Raw genomic sequence first — 15,724 nt, 5'->3', positions numbered from 1 at the left:
TTAAACTGCTACTGCAGAGACGTAAAAACACTCTAGAAATGAAAGCTTCTTTTTTGTTTAACCTGGGAACAATAGCCGATAACTTGTAAGCTCTAATTGAATTTACTTCCATATGAAAAACAAAAGTGTCGAGTTACCATTTGTAACTAAAAATAGTGAACATCTCGTGGGAACAAGTGGTGACGATTCGTCAGCTCTAATTGAATTTACTACCTTGTGAAAAACAAGAGTGTCAAATTACCCATTGTAACTAAAAAATAAAAATATCTCGTTATATTTGCATGCAATAAGAACAAAACAATCGTTACCTGCACTTACTATTGTAAACGTTAGAACTGCTTCAAATCTAAATAGTCTAGTCTCCTCTAAAACATGTCCTAAGACACTAACCGACGATTCGTGACCTCTAATTGAATTAACTCCTTGTGAAAAACAAAAGTATCAAGTTACCCTTTGTAATTAAAAATAAAAATATCTCGTACCATTTGCCTACTACTCATGAACTGCTTCAAAACTCAAGACTCATCTCGTTCATAACTAGCCACCATTACACTGAAAATTATGCACTCTAAAACAACCCAATGTACGTATGTAACTGTAACACTCCCCTCCAAACTGGACTAAAAATCACAAACCGGCAACATACACGTCACTCTTTGTTTTTCAATTACCAAAGTCCTTGTGTTTATACATACCTTGTGTTTCTCACGTACCATTTACCTTTACAACAAGAAATTTGATTGGCTGTTCATAGTAGATTCAATCTGATTGGTGTGACATACATACATCTCTCACTCACTCACTCACTCACTCACTCGCTCACTCACTCACTCACCCATTGACCCGTCCATAACATACCCGACGCGCCGACTAAGAGGTATTTTTTTTTACAAAAAAATAACTCAAAAATGGCGTGTCAGAGTGATTGGGTATCCACGTGTTTTGGGTACCCCCGTACCCAAATCCCTGGTGTTTTGAGCACCCAAAACACTGAAAGCGTAAAACTGGGGCAAGTGAAATCATTCACAATTCTGCTCAAAACCCATTTATCTTCTTACGAAGCTTTGTCTCAATAAATCAAAGCATTCTTTTGCTTGATATAAACACAATACGTCTCTTAAAATAGTCGCAATTCCTAACAGACTGTCTTATTCGAGTCCGCAGTTATAACGACATAGAAAACACATTCAGGCGCTAAAGATCCTTGTACAAACATGCGCTTGGTGCCTATCGATAACCCTTGAAATGCACGTCGTTTTAAACGAGAAAGGCGCTCTTTAAACCTCGGATAGTGCGGTGATTGAATTTAATCAATATACGAATGAACACACTGAGATGCGGCCATCACGCAATATGCAGGTCTCAAGCTGTGACTGACCTCCGTGTATGTTGCTAGTCAGAAATAAACTCTGTCTTCGTTTGTGTGTCGCTCTTTCCTTGACCATCCCTCCTAGTAGATTTTGCCGGCGAACAATTCTCTTTGCCATTAAAGAATTTTTTTGTTTCGGAGACAAAACCAAAATAACTCTACATAAAGTTTTGGGAAACAAATAGAAGTAGGATACCCAAATCCCTAGTGATATGGGTATCCCCTTCCGAAGTGTTGGATTGTAATCATTTCTTTAATTCAGGGTAGCCAAATCAACCGAAGATAAAAAGGCAATTTCAAGGGAGGAAAGGACTATATAGAAATCATTGCCAAACTGTCGGGGATACCCAAATCCCTAGTGATATGGGTATCCCCTTCCAGAGAGTTTGTTTGTCCTCGTTTCTTTAATTCAGGGTAGCCAAATGGACCGAAGGTTAAAAGGAAAAGCAAACTTACAAAAACGAAAGTTATTTAAATGAGTAAAGAGCCAGAAATGCCACAATGTTGGGTATACCCAAATCCTTAGTGATATGGGTTTCCCCTTCCAATATGTTTGGTTGTTATCGTTTCTTTAATTCAGGGTAGCCAAATGGACCAAAGATTAAAGGGAAAAACAAACTTAGAAAGACGAAACTTATTCCAATGAGGAAAGAACTAGAAGCAGCTGTAGAAATGCCAAAATGTTTGGGACACCCAAATCCCTAGTGATATGGGTATCCCCTTCCAATATATTTGGTTGTTATCGTTTCTTTAGTTCAAGGTAGCCAAATCGACCGAAGGTAAAAAGGTTAGCTTTGCCCTCTTATCTTCGGTCGATTTGGCTGCCCTGAATTAAAGAAACGATAACAATCACACATATTGGAAGGGGATACCCATATCACTAGGGATTTGGGTATGCCACTTTCCCAGTGTTGAAGATCAAAGGACTTAGTCTTGGCTACTTTACTTGCATTTTTTATAGATGTCTTCGAAGAAAAACTACTTTAATGGCAAAATCTAATAGGAGGGATCAAGAAAAGAGTGACAATTAAATAAGTCTAAGACAAAGTTTATTTCAGACAGGCAACCGCGTACACAGAGGTCAGTCACTGCTTGAGACCTGCGTATTGCGTGACGGTCGTATCTCAGTGTGTTCGCTCGCATATTGATTTTATTCAATCGCCGAACTATCCGAGGTTTAGAATGCGGCTTTCTTGTTTAGCTTTGTTTAAAATGATGTACATTTCAAGGGTTATCGATAGGCGCCAAGCGCATGTTCATACAAGGAACTTTGGCGCGTGAATGTGTTTTCTATGTCGTTATAACTGCGGACTCGGATCAGACAGTCTGATATACTAGTAAATTGCGACTATTTCCAGCAACTTTATGTGTTTATATCAAGATTAAGAAAGTTTTAATTTATTGAGACAAAGCTTCGTAAGAAGATAAGTGGTTTTTCAGCAGAATTGTGGGTGATTTCACTTGCCCCAGTCTGTGGTATATAACGTTTTCAGTGTTTTGGGTACCCAAAACACTAGGGATATGGGTACGGGGGTACCCAAAACACGGGGATACCCAAATCACTGTGACAGGTGCGGCTCGTCGAGAGAAGACCTTTGGCAACGCTGAACTAACAGCCTTGCTGATTGGCCCACTCATACGAACAGGCTGATTGGTTTAAATACATCCTAAACAAATATGGCGGACGCGGCTAGTGTTTACACGAGTAAGAAAGAGCTTATAGGAGGTTCCCGGGGTATCCAATCGATGGAAACCGATGATCGGAAATTAAATCAATAAAATTAGTTAATTTGTATCGATTGGTATCGGCCAATCGATGACCAATCGATAACCAGACAAAAACCGTTCATCAATTGCTATCGATTAGCTCAGCAACCTCGAACAGACGTCACGCACGCTACCTGTCCGATCATCCACCATTTTTAGGAAGCCCTAGGGACGAAATTGGTAAAACAAATTCCGACCCAGTCTTCTCAACGCAAAGAATATACCCCGTTGCACGTGTACTCGAATTACCCACTTGCCCATCATTGCCTTTCCGTGTCATGATGTCTACGCAAGGCGTCCGGGTGGAGGCTTTACTGAATGCAAGGTGCATCGTCAAAGGCTATCATCTTTGCCGTTTTGAGATGAACGTCGGTGAAGTGTTAACTGCAAACAAGAAGAGGGGATAACGGGGAAACGCGTTTAAGGTCATTCCACTGAAATAGAACCTGCACTGAGGTTTTTGTCAAACTTTGCCTATTAATTGTTTATATTATAGGAATTTAAATTTTGAAATAAAAATGAGGGGCCCCCATGTTCGTTTAGGAGCGACAGCACCTTGTTTATACCCATATAAATCCTTATAATAGTACCATGATTGTAGTCACAATTGCTTGCTAAATTCACGTTTCCGACGATTCCTTTTTGTTCTACACTGAGAATTGGTCAATATTTATTTTACACAGAGAAATCTATTACTCAATTCAAAACAACAGAAAAAATGATAGGTCACCATACTCGTTTGCGAGAAAATGACGATTTACCTCTATGGCGAGGTCCAACTGTAAAGAAAAAGCCGCCATTTTTTAATGCGCGCACGCTAATCACGCGTAAAATTATGCGCAGTAGGGATACGCAATGCAATACTGGGGAATGACCTTAAAGTTGTGAACCATCGTGGACAGCTCGGCCACCTACAGTCCGAGCTTGTGGATCCTCTTTGGCCACTACATGCAGATATTTCTGTGTTGTTCTACTGTTAACATTAAAATGAAATGTGTTTACAATTACTGCGTTCAAAGTTGTGTTTTTTTATGCGTCGATTCCGGTTCCGTCAATCTGCAACCAATCGATACCAATTTATCTAGCGATTGGTATTGATAATCGATACAAATCGATAACCACACGAATCTTCGCCACCGATTGGTCATCGATTATCAATATCAATCGATTAATTGATATCGATTGGTATCGATTGATATCGATTGTCATCGATTATCGATTCCATCGATTGAATACCCCGGGGAGGTTGTATTGTAGTTCATTTCAGGCGATGTTGAATCAGACTGCCGTTAACGATTCGAAAGGTGAATCTTTTCCCTTAGATTTAAATTTACAAGATGTAACCTCTACCACAGAAGTGGAAATAAGTTCGGAAATTCGAAAATACAGTACATAACGAGCATTTAAATTATTACGAAGTAATATATAGATTTAGCCAAGCCTAAAAGCGGAGCTCCTGGGCCGGGTTGTTTACGGTGGACTTTTCCATTGTTGTTTGGCCTTCTGTTTTAAGTTTCAATTATCTAAAGGTCCTCAAAATACACAAAAAGTAGTGAAAAACATTTGTATACAAGAAAAATTATACTTCGGTTGACTTTTAACCTGACATGAGCCCGCGATCTAATCGAAAAACTAGCACTTAATCAGCGATTAACTTCAAAAATACACGTGACCTCGATGAGCTCTAAACTTGAGCCCGCAATATGGTCACGTGATACTGGTCAGCGGATACCTTGTTTTGACAGATGTCAATTGACCATAACATGGATGTCCAATATCAAAGAGTTGCGCTACAAACCGAGGGTGCATGTCTCTGTCAACGTCTTAGCTGGAGTATGGCCGCCACGTTGGGCAACTCCGCCGCCGTCGTCGTGCGTACGCGCCCACGAGCAATACCGCTAGCCATGAAAACCATGAGAAAATCTATTCATGGGTTTCTTTTTCTTTCCCAGCTAGCGAGCTGCGGTTCGCCACAAGCGGCCTTTTGTGCTGTTTTTGCTGTGCTATATCCATGCACAATTGGATTTTCTGTGCACGGAAACAAAGTAGAGCGGGATGAGAGAGTTTGACGCGTTTGCTTATATGTTCGAATTTCAAATCTAAAAGGAGCTTTTGCTCTTTATTGACCCTTGTTTTTTTCTACGGAAAATTGCTTTTATTTTCTTGTGTCCGGAAATGTATTCCTTGAAAATAGACTTTCTGTCTGTATTTGGTTTAGGCTTATTTCAAATCTTATATGTAATACACTCTTTTTCTAGTAAGAACACATATTGTTTTTTCGGCTGAGGCTGAATAATTTTACTTTTCTGTCGATTTTATGTTGAAAATATTCTTGTGAATATTCTTAAATTTTAGCTTATGACATTTCTGTTCTCAAATGTATTTGGTGTCTGGATGGTATTAAAGCATTTTTAGAGCCAGCGTGCAGGCATTAAAGACTTCTCGAAACAATGCACATAACTTCTTGCAGAAATGGTATTAGCGCTAGCATCAGATATATGGCTAATGCTGTTATTGTTGTTTTTTCTGTGCTGTATTCACGAATTTTCAACACAAAATTATATTCTTTTCAAAATCTCAACCTCAGCCTCAAGTTTATTCTTAAAATTTGCAAATTCGGGCCTTGATGTTCTTATAAAATATGTTCTTATAAAAAGAGTGTAGGTGAAGGAGACCTCGGTCCGTGGGTCATTCGTCCATTCAATTTTCGTCTAAAATCAAAAATTGAAAATTGATTTCAATTTTTGATTTTCATGATTTTTTATCGTAAAAAATAAGAAAGTGCCAAATTGAAAATATTTGACTTTTTTCCTTTCGGTAGAACATTGAAACAGAACTTATATTTTGACTTTAATCCTGTCAACAATGAAGGGAAAAATGGAACTGAGCGGCTATTTTGTTTCTCCGACAATGTTGCAGTCTGTTGCACGGCTTAGTTTTTCTGTTTTCGACGGAAGTCTAAAAATTGAAAATTGAAAATTGAAATCAATTTTCAATTTTTGTTTTTCGACCAAAACAATCCAAATCATTGACAGAGCTACCCCAGAGGGAGGGGGAGGGGTCCATTAGCACGGCAATTTTTTTGCCCCCAGCCCCCTTCCCACAGTCCTCGCTTCCTTACCTGTTTAATTAAGCAGTCTTGGAAGTCACGCTTTCTCTTCACGGACTTTCGCGACGTTTGGGAACGTTTTGTAAATTTTGTGCCTTTTCGTCGCTCAGTTCTGTCCACTACGGCGAGCAGCGAGACCTTCGACGTGAGCCAAGAAGGAAAAAAAGTCTTAGTTTTCGTAACTAGAGTGGCTGATGTAACCACATGGAGACTTCCTCGAGCTTTTCAAGCGCCATATTGTAAAATATAGATTTGACTGGATTGAACTGGATTTGTAACACGTGGATTTGGAAAAAAACGTAATAGAGAACAAAATTCAGGGGCGAATTAAAACTCTACAATTTCCGTGAAACAAAACTTGTTGAGCTGAGCTAAATCCCACCCAATTTCATTGTTTATAAACCAATCAGATGTGAGTAGATAACACAAGGTTAAGATCGAGCATAAAACCGTCGGGAAAAATAGTGAATTCGATGTAGATCAACTTCGCGGTGGCCTCATGGTTAGTGCGCTCGTCTCCGGATCGAGCGGTCCGGGTTCGAGCCCTGGCCGGGGACATTGTGTTGTGTTCTTGGGCAAGACACTTTACTCTCACAGTGCCTCTCTCCACCCAGGTGTATAAATGGGTACCGGCGAACTTAATGCTGGGGGTAACCCTGCGATAGACTAGCATCCCATCCAGGAGGGAGTAGAAATACTCCTAGTCGCTTCATGCTAGGGAAACCGGGATAAACTCCGGCCTGATGGGCCACTTGGCTCGCATGCAGACTTTTATCAACTTCGTTGGCTTTTTGAAGACCTTTGACTGCATCATCAGAGAGAGACTTTGGGTCATTGTGAGGCAGTATGGCATCCCTGACTTCTTCATCAGGGCTTTCTGTTACAGAGCGCGAAGGAATTCTAGCTGGTTTGAAGTGAGGAGCGGCGTGCGGCAAGGGTGTGTGATGTCTGGCGTTATCTTTGTCTTGATCATGGACTTGGTTATGCGGCACACAATCGATAGAAGACGAGGCTTGAGGTGGAAGTTTACATCGTTTCTAGAGGACTTTGACTATGCCGATGGTGTAATTAATTTTTTATTTATTTAATTATTTAATCTTTATTTAAACACGGTTCAAAAATTTGTGAGCATAAAAACCCAATCATGATATACTTAATTCTGAATGTCTAATATATTGGGAATAATTAAATAAAAAAGCTGCTTTCCACGAATGCCGTGCCTTAGACATGTCCAGCTTTGAGTAGGCGTTCAAACTGCCTCAGGGACCCTGCTTTCCGTAAGTCACAAGGAAGACTTTTCGAAAGAACGGCGCCATTATAGCTGAAACTATTTTTATAATAGTTTGTGCGCGGCAATGGAACATCGCGTTTATTCTCAGAGTCCCTTAAGTTATATGCGGTTTCTCAACCCGTGCAGAAACTTATAAACCATCGTACTCTTTGAATTTGCTGCTGGCGTGCCAGATTTTTCCACCCGAGAAGTTTGAACAGGTGACCAGCACCTTCGTCATAGTTTGAGTACACGGGCTGCTCTGTTTTGTAGTTTTTGTAATTTATTTCGTAAAGTCATCCCACAGTTTCCCCAGACAATGTTTCAACTGAGTCGAAGTGTGGCTGTATCAGAGCTTGATATTTTAGATGTAAGGTCGCTTGAGGGACAAGATGTCTTATTGGCTTTATGAACCCAATGCCAGAATCGACTTTTCTTTGTTACTTTACTGTCGCTTGGATTAGGTAGGTAGTTTAGCTCAGTTCTCGACTTCTCGAAAACAACACTGTACTGCACATCCGTTAATTTGAAATCTGCCAAAAAAAACCAGACTCGAACGTTCCGCTTCCAAGTTCCATGAGAATTCTTAAAACTATACCATATATCAGAGGCAGTTTTTAAGGCTAATCTTAAGACTTATCTTTTTAAGCGTGCATTTGATTTGTAGTTTTTACTTTTTATTTCTAGCCTAATTGTATTATATAGCGTATTTTATTCTTAGGATTTTAACTTTTAGGATTTAGGATTTTAGGTTTTTAAAGAATTAGGATTTTAATTTTAAAGTATTGTAAAGCGCCATGGACAATTAGTGGAAAATGGCGCTATATAAATGTATATTTATTTATTTATTTATTTATTTACATGGCGTCTTCGCTTTTACAAGTCCAATCCCTTCTTTAACAAATCCAATCCAGTCCAGTCCAGTCCAGTCCAATTCATATCTTACAATATGGCGCTTGAAAAGCTCGAGGAAGTCTCGAATGGTCACATCAGCCGCTCCAGTTACGAAAACTAAGACTTTTCTCCTTCTTGGCTGACGCCGAAGGTCTCCCTGCCCGCCGAATGGACAGAACTGAGCGACGAAAGATACAGCATTTACAAAACGTTCCCAAACGTCGCGAAAGACCGCGAAGCGACAGTCGACGAGAGCGCGACTTACTTAACCAGGGAAGGAAGTCGGGCTGTGGGGAGGGGCCTGAGGGCAAAAATTTACCATGTGAATAGACCCCTCCCCTTCCCTCTGGGGCAGTTCTGTCAATGATTTGGAATGTTTTGGCCGAAAAACAAAAACTGAAAATTGATTTCAATTTTCAATTTTTAGACTTCCGTCGAAAACAGAAAAACTAAGCCATGCCACAGACTGCAACATTGTCGGAGAAACAAAATAACCGCTCAGTTTTATTCTCTTCAAATTTGACAGGATTAAAGTCAAAATATAAGTTCTGCTTCAATGTTTTACCGAAAGAAAAAAAGTCAAATATTTTCTATTTGGCACTTTCCAACTTTTTGTGATAAAAAAACCATGAAAATCAAAAATTGAAATCAATTTTAAATTTTTGATTTCAAACGAAAATTGAATGGACGAATGACCCACGGACCACAAACTCTACGGCCATTTCATTGTTTGTCTACTTGTCTTGGGAGAGGAATATAGCAAGTACAAAGGTCACAAAGATTTCAAGTAAAGTCAGGGATATTTCTTCATCAACTTCCTTAACTTGTAAAAAGGTGTTAAAAGGTCGTTTTATTATATGGCTAGCTCCGTGAGCGGGCAAGATGAACCAAATCCTGCACTGTGATTGGCTACCCGAGCGGGCAAGATGGAGCTATCTTGCCCGGTCGGTGAAACCGCAAAGGTTCAACATGTCTACATTAGCGCCGCAAGTCAATTTAATTCTAATCCAGCTTTGTTTGGCTGGTTGGACTCATTTGCAGTGACTTCAATGGTTTGTACAGGCATGTTATGATGAAATAACGCGCTGGGTTCTCTCTTCAGCGAGCATCGTGACCTATCCTTTTAATTGTATTTCTCGAAACAATGCTTGGTTGGGAATATTCAGGGAAAGTTTCAAAAATATTGTTCGGCAACTTATATTTCTGAGGAATCACCCTAACACCATTAGTGTATGGATCATCTCTGTCAATTCAGTGAAAGGCCTTCAACTTGGAGGTTACAACAGAGACCGCCACGAGAAGCGAGGTTGTTTTTAAAGTTTAGAAAAGGAGCAAGAAGATGGCGTTAATCTGAACTCCATGGGCAAACGTTCCCGACACGTTCTATCTGATGTCAAACCTGACGACGACCACGTGTGAAAGTTGTGACAAAGGTGAATATACGTCTACTTTGCGCCACATGTTGCCGCAACGAAATATGCGTACCATGGCTGCCACAGACGTCAGTTTTCAAAATTCCCCGACCATGAAGAATATTTCCCCAACTATTTTCTGCTATTGGCAATTCTGGCGCAATAACGCTTTAGACAAGTGCCACATTACACTGCTGCGTTAAAAGTGCTACATTACACTGCTGCATTACAAGTGCTGCATTAAGAGTGGATGCCTATAAAAATCGACCTAAATCGCCCATGAATGGCACAAGTCGAAAATTGATTTCGCTTGTATTTTGCCCATAGATAGGTCCTAGTAAGAAAAGAAACGGACCATAGTTAGTTTCTGCTAATACAGCTTTCTTTGGTAGAAATATGCCAAAAACGATTTCGCCCCGATTGAGCGCAAAATCTACTTCCGGTTTCGCTGAATTTTCCGAATATTTGATTGCTTCGCGCTCTGCAGAATAGCTTCTTGAAAATCTTTCAATGGATTTTATATTTAGTTCAGGTCTTCGTGGTATGACTGAGTAAAAAATAAAATAAATCGAAGTTAGTTTTGAGCCCGAAACGAGATCAAACAGACACGCAAAATTTTATGTGTTCCAACCTAATTATTGCATTAAAGCATCGCCATTTCTTTGCTATGGGCTATAACTTTAAATACCATAAAAACACTTTCTGTGGGTTAAACATACACCCACCTGTTAGGATATAAAAAAATATCTCTGGGCAAATGGTTTTAAGTCGCCCGCCTTGGCCTGTGTTTCTCATAGATTTTGCCAAAAATCAGGCCTGGCCAAAAATCCGCCGTTGGAATGTAAACAATTGCGTGACGCGGATAGTCACTGTCGAGTAAATATTCGTTTTCAACAATCCGATTCGCCTTAATCACAGTCCGCCATGTTGGATGAACGTCACCATTTTTCGCATGAAAGCGAGGCCACGCGTGTTAAAGCGTCATGGCTGAGTCAGTGAGTACTTCGATTTCTTCAGAGTTTTGGCGCCGCAATCTGGTGGACATACCTACGTTAACAAACGCCTTTATCGAAATTTAAAAAAATACCGACAACAATATTTACCTGTGACAGAGTATATGGGCTCGGGGCAGTCTACAACAACAGGAGAGGATGACAGTTCTGGTTGGACCTCCATAGAACTTTCCTCACCAGAAGCTCGGCCGGAAGTTGATGCTATGGATTAAAATGAAAAACATAAAAATACCTCTGATTATTTTACGATTTCAACCAAGGAATGTTTAAAGAAATAACGACAACAATATTTACCTGCGACCCCCCCTGCGACAGTGACAGGGGACAATGGCACGCTTAAATCAAATAATCGCACTCGTGCATGCGGTGGTTTCCGCTTTTTCGGAGATTTTCTTTTCCTGGGTGATCTTGACCAGCAAAAAATACTCGGAACTGCGTGCTTCTCCAGAACACGCTTCCCTGTTAAAGTTGTCTTAAAATTCGCTTCCTTAAAGTGTACAGAACATACTCTTGTGCTGTTTGTTATCTGTAGATAGACCAGATCATAATAATTAATGTAAATACATGTGCGCAACAATGACATCGATAACCTAACCAACTTACCCGCACACTTTTGCCCACATCTCGCCGTATTTTGACAACCCACTGCTTTCGAATGGATTCATCACTCGGAAATTGGTGAAAGGTGAGATTTGGAGTATTTTTAACGCGATTATTTTGATATTGTGGCACGAAACGGTGATCTCTGTTGGGCATGATTGCAGACGATCGCCTTGTCTCCTCGATCGCCGGAAGTTGACCGTTGCACTCGTGGCCTCGCACTGGTGTCAAAAGTACATGAAGTCAATCCAAGATGGCTGCTGTGCGATAAAGGCGAATGAAAGCAATTTTTGAAACGTTGTGTGGATAAAATAAAGAAAAATGTTTTTTCTTGTTTAAGTTAGTATAAATATATATATATATTTTTTATTTGCATTGCAACACCCACGACATCCCTGATAAAGAACGTGACTACAGTGCTCCGGGAAATGATTCAGGTGAATAATTTTTAACACTTGTTTATTTCCACAAGATGGCTCAGTTATTAATTTCACCGATAAGTTACAATACAGTGGCCGTTTTAGAGATACACTTAACCAATCCTCTATGGTTTATGGCAATTGAATCATTGACTGACAAATAAAGTCAAGTAGAAATACCAGAAATTCTATAAACTACTAACTGCGTGATCAGCTCTTCTAGCTGTGTACAAAATTTGTTTTTACACAATATTCTCAAACTCAGCTGGAAAACCCGGAATTTCTTGAACTGAATTAGCCGAGGAAAAAATTGCGTTTGCGTTTCAATCATACTGGGGAAAAAAATCTATCTTTTTTACTTTGGTTGTTTGATAAATTAAGTGACAGTATTAACGCTATTCGCTACCTGTCTGAAATTTGCAGATCATAACATTGGTAGACAAATAAACATTACAGTGGTCGATCTATGAACAGCAAACGTCCATCTTGTTTTGTTCGCAGAAGTCGGTCACGGAGGAACGAATTTCAATGAAATCTATATAATTTGATTAAGCAATTGGCTAAAATAGGGGGCGTCGATAAAACCAGGAACATAGAACATTCTGGAACATCTCGGAACATTGCAGATCATCGAATAATTATAATAATTTTGCGAAAATACGTAAAATTAAATTTTCAAGATTAAACCAAACAAAAATAAACTGGTATCAGCTCGGAAAATAAAAAACAAATCAAAACCATAACAAAAAAAAAAAAGAAAAGAAAAAAAGAAAGAAAATTAAAATGAAAATGAATGCAATGAGTGAAGGCTAACAACTAAGAAGAGCAATCTATTCCTTCCAGTCGTTCGCCGTCAGTTTAATCACGTGACTGTCTCTTATTCCCAGATTTCGTTCTTCACAGAAAACCAAGGTGGTAGCGTTCGAACTCTTTAATCAGACCTAAAAATATGGGTACACGAGTGTGATTTCTTTATTCAATTCATTACGTCAATACAAAGAAATGCGTATACACGATTTCTCGTGAAGAAAGAAATAGATAGAAATCTTCAGCATTGAGTTTCTTGTCTAAACTAATTCGGACTTCTCGAGCTCTGATGACAGTATTAACAAATACAAACAAAATTTAAAAACGTTTGGCCACGCGCGCGCTGTCTTGTAGGGTCGCTGGTCAGAACTTTATTGTCTCAAGAAATATTTGTTACAAGTGTTCAAATGCATTTCCTGGAAAATTTTTTGTACAGTACAAGTTAATACTTAATTGATTAAAAATACTTTTACCGTAGGCTATAATCTATTCATCGCTAGTTCAACTTCACGTGCAGATCGTTGTCTGACATTCGATCAAACTTATTTTTCTATCGAACCATTCGAACACCACCAAAGTAGACCAGACATGCGAAGTACGAGCGTGAACGCGCTGCTCTAATCTTTGATTACTACTAGTTAATAATAACTTGCTTGTTACTTGGGCTTCCGGGAAGGCTTGGTGGGTCATAGTGTCAGGCGTTCCCAGCGGAGCGGCGCGAAAACTAGGGATGATAAATAGCAACGTGGCAAAACTATGGCTACTGACTTAACAAGCCACTGTATGATGCTCAGAACGAACACCTCAGATGTTGAAGACATCAGGGATCAAAAAAGGAGACGCAATGAGTCACCTGGCATTCATCGTCCGAATCGTCCATGTTTGTGTTGAAAAATAGAGTGCTGTAAGGCGACGTGACGCAATTGGCGGGAAAGAGGAGCCTGCACTCATTGTAGTCAGTTAAAAGAATACCCAAGGCTCCCTACCCCGCCCCTACCGACTCCCCTATCCCCAATAATATCTTTTCATATTTCGAGCTGATACCAGTTTATTTTTGTTTATTTTAGTTTTGAAAATTTAATTTTACATATTTTTCTCATAATTATTCGATGTTCCGGAATGTTCCATGTTCCGTGTTCCATGTTCCGTGTTCCATGTTCCATGTTCCATGTTCCATGTTCCATGTTCCATGTTCCATGTTCCATGTTCCATATTCCTGATTTTATCGACGGCCCAAAATGGGTTGGCCGCCAAAACAGTTTAGGGTTTAGCCTAACCCAAACCCGAAGTTTTAAGACTGAAGAAAAAAAAATCTGTCAAGATAATATTATTGAGCAGTTCAGTTGTTTGAGAAGAAACATTCGCACACAAATAAACTATATGTACAGCATATGCGTAACCTGGAAAGCAATCCGTCCAGCACAGTAATTGTTCAAATTAATAGCTTACCGAGACACTGGCACTGTTGATGTCTCTTATTTATGATTTAAACTTTTAGGATTTGTTTAGTTTGCTTTTTCCGACCTTTTAGAAGGAGAAAAGGCACCAAATGTCGACAAGCTGCCTGGCACAAATAAAGACGTTTAAGACGGATTCCGCTCAAAGTTCGAGCAATACGTACAAAAATTATTTACGAAAACCCTACTCGTAGCAGGGTAACTTTTGGAATACTATTTAAAACAACTCACTCTAGTTTTATTTCTCTAACTGACCCCGCGATTAAATTCTCAAGCATTCTCGAGAAAGTTAAAGTCATGCAAACCTCGTAAGAATGCTTAAAGCGTGTGTTATTGTGTTTTTAACTACAGCGAAGCGTCTGTTTTAACTGAAATTCTGATGGATAACTTCAAGTTCAATTTTCTCTCGCGGGGTCAGCTTGAGAGCTTTAGTCTCAATAAGTTCTTCTTTACTGTGTTCAAAATATAACCATGCTATTGGGTTTTTTGGTAACTTAATTTTTGCCATTATTGCTCGAATGTTCTGCGGAAATCATCTTAACCGAGAATCGATCCGTCGAAATCAACAAATGCAAATTTAATCACTGTAGTGTTCCTTCAGATCACGTAAGGCTACAAACCAACAACATCAACTTGTTATTACGCTTGACAAATGAAATTTGAACGATTTTCTTTCTAGAACTCGTTCTTGTAATTAAAATGATCAAAGAAAGAACAGCTTAAAATGACATAGCGGTTACACCCGAGCTCCAAGTGAATCGCTCTTAATTGGCGTTTTTAATTAACGAAATTTCTAAAGCGAGGCCTTTCAAATTATTAAAGTTAAAAGTTGTCCATTATGTTCTTTTTTTTTTTTTTTTTTTTTCATCCAAATGTTCAAAGATAGCTATCTGCAGTTTGTTGGAAACGAATTGTATATTCAGGGTGACCGCCCGCGTCACGCAATTGTTTACATTCCCACGACGGTTCAGGGGAAAATTTATGAAAGGCACAGGCCAAGGCGGGTGACTTAAAACCATTTGCCCTGAGATGTTTTTTGATTTTCAAACAGGTGGGTGTATAGTTAACCCGTAGAAAGTGTTTTTGTGGCATTTAAAGTTATAGCCCATAGAAAAATATGGTGATATTTTAGTGCTATAATTCGTTTGCAACACATTGTAATATTTTGCGTTTCTGTTCGATCTCGTTTTGGGCTCAAACGAAACCTCGATTTATTTTATTTCTCACTCAGTCATACCATGAAGACCTGAGCTGAATATAATAACCATTGAAAGATTCTCAAGTAGCTGTTGTGCGACGCGCGAAGCAATTAAATTTTCAGAAAATTCAGCATAACTGGAAGTAGATTTTGAGCTTAATCGGGGCGAAATCGTTTTTCCCAAATTTCTTCCAAAAAAAGCTGTATTAGCAGAAACTAACTATGGTCCGTTTATTCTCTGGCTAGGGCCAATCTATGGGTAAAAAATGAGCAAAATCGATTTTTCGACTTGTGCCGGTGTTTGGTCCATATTTGTGGGCAGTGGCTCTTAAACTGCTGCATTACAAGTGGAAGAATATGTCGCACGTACTACTTTGGCCTTAACTTCTAACAACAAAACAGCATACGC

This window comes from Orbicella faveolata, unplaced genomic scaffold, assembly GCF_042242905.1.
Source record: "Orbicella faveolata isolate gen_17 unplaced genomic scaffold, um_ofav_v1 contig_4, whole genome shotgun sequence".
In the NCBI taxonomy this organism is placed as follows: Eukaryota; Metazoa; Cnidaria; class Anthozoa; order Scleractinia; family Merulinidae; genus Orbicella; species Orbicella faveolata.
Note: the sequence above shows the minus strand (reverse complement) of the source record.